Below are 2,496 nucleotides of genomic sequence, written 5' to 3' on the forward strand. Positions count from 1 at the left end.
CTTTGCAATCAATTCTAATCAAATTGTCTTAAGTTTTGGTGTTTTGATAGCTTTTTGATCACCAAAGCAATATGAGATTGAGGAGAGTTATTTGGAATCCTTGGCAAAGCAATGGGAAGCTTAGAAGCATGAAGAACCAAAGCTTTGAAGTCCTTTGCCATAAGCAAAGTTGAAATGCAAGGAGGTGAAGCAAAGAGAAATTTGTAATGAAGCATTTTTTATGACAGTCATGTCAGCCACTTTTGGAGCACTTCCTGATGTTCAATTTATGCATGCTATATGTCATTTGAAAGCTTAAGAAGTCAACAATCCAATTCTTCAAACCCTATAAGATTTGGAGCTGAAATGAGGAAGTTACAGCCTTTGGAAGACAACTGCTCCAAGCTGAAGGAAGGATTCAGCAAAGTGCTGCGAATCACCCTTTTGTTGCGGAATGATTTCGCAGCCTTTTTGCACAGTGCTATGGATTTCCCCTGAAGTTTCATGACGCGATGGAAGCCAAACACCACAAGATGAAAGCCAACTTCGCAGCGCTGCGGAATCAGCCTTTTGCTGCGAAGTGATTTCGCAGCCCTTTTTGTTTGTCTGCGAAATTTCGTAGACCTCTTTTTCACCTGCGAAATGGTCCTTAGTGCTTCCCGATATTTGTAACCGACACTTGGAGATATTTTTCATTAGATTTTTGTTGTCTAAATCCCCAAATTCTCCTTGTAAGCCACCAATTATAGGATTCCTTAACTTTTAAGTTAGGAAAATGGCTAAATATCCATGTAATAGCTATTAATGTAATTTTGGTATAAATATAGCCCGAGGAGCCTGTTCTGAGTGTGATGAACCTTTTGTAAAAGTTTGAAAGAAAGTAATATACAGAGCTTGAGCTCTACCTTACCTTCTCACTTTGATTGTATTTTTCATTTACTTAGTTATGCACTCTCTGAGGAATTTTCCCCAGAGAATGAGTAACTAAACCTTTTAGTTCCTTGGAGTTAAGGTTGCCGGGAAAGGTTCCAAGTGCAAGAATCAAAAGCTTTGTGGTTTCAGCTATGAATGAAGAGAAAGTGTGTCCCATGAATGGTTTCTATGTTTTTAGTTAACTTAAAACGCCTTGGAGTCACCTGGGCCAACACTTGGTAAGGCAAGTGATCTCTAACCATGGAGATGCACTAGTTTACCCCTTGCGAGCCTCTGGGAGGTGACTTGAAGATAGGATTTTCTAGAATTGCCAACACTTGGTAAGCTTTTGGACTCCAAGGAGACATCCATTAGTTATCTCTTGCGAGCTTGTGAAAAGAAGTCCAAGGTTAAAGAGCACCTTGAATGGTAAAGGCTAAGTGAGAGGCTCGAACCATTGCAAGTTGCATCAGTGAGAGAATTAAAGCTGAAATCCAATTGAGGGATGCATTTGTGCAGCACCTGTTAGAGAATTGACTTTATGTTAATTCTCTAATGCGAGGAATTGAACCAACTGATCAGAGCTATGCTATTGCATGAGGAACCTCCCCTATAAGCCTGAATCTCCAAGGAATGCTTTTCTTCTTAAGTAATATTCATCACTTGCTGTGTTGTTAATCTAAGTCCAAACCTTTTTCAACCAAAGTTTGTGTTTTATTTCTTAAGCTAATCTTAAAATGAAACAGCACCAATTCACTTTGAATTGGTATCATTTTCAGCTTGGAAACCCTTCCCAGTGAACGATCCTAGAGCCACTATGCTACAATAGCTTTTTCTTTGCTACCCTAGTTCATAGTGTTATAGGTTATAAATTTTGTTGATTACTCCCGCCATCAAGGAGCACCAGCTGGACATGAATCAGCTGAGACACCAATTAGGCATGAATCAAATGGCGTCGTTTCCAGGGAAGGTGTCAAGTTTATAGTGATACTATTTCAGAGTACTTGTGATTTTCATCACAAGTGTGGTAACGTTTCTTTAACTTTATTAATTCTCATTTTTTTCGTTTTACTGATTCATAATCTAAATTTAGCTTTTAAATTCAGCTTAGTTTCATTTTGTTTTTGTAGTCCTGTTTTCTTTTGTTGTCCTTTGTTTTCAATTTTAGTTTCAGATAGATACTAGTTGTATATGCCAAAGTGGATACGTGGCAGTGGAGGAAGGTTTGTTAAAAGTGATACACCTCATACTAAGGAATTGGAATTGAGCTTGAATATCATGGAAACTACACCTGAAGATCAGCATAGTCACCAAGGTCGTTAAGACAATCTCAATGAATTTAGATCAATGAGGGACCGCATGCATCCACCTCGTATGAGTGCACCATCATGTATAGTGCCTCCTACAGAGCAGCTACTGATCAGACCATATATTGTTCCACTTCTACCAACTTTCCATGGGATGGAAAGTGAGAATCCCTATGCACATATAAAGGAATTTGAAGATGTTTGTAATACATTCCAAGATGGAGGAGCTTCAATTGATTTGATGAGGCTTAAGTTATTTCCTTTTACTTTAAAGGATAAAGCCAAAATTTAGCTTAAT

Source organism: Vitis riparia, chromosome 4, assembly GCF_004353265.1.
Source record: "Vitis riparia cultivar Riparia Gloire de Montpellier isolate 1030 chromosome 4, EGFV_Vit.rip_1.0, whole genome shotgun sequence".
In the NCBI taxonomy this organism is placed as follows: domain Eukaryota; kingdom Viridiplantae; phylum Streptophyta; class Magnoliopsida; order Vitales; family Vitaceae; genus Vitis; species Vitis riparia.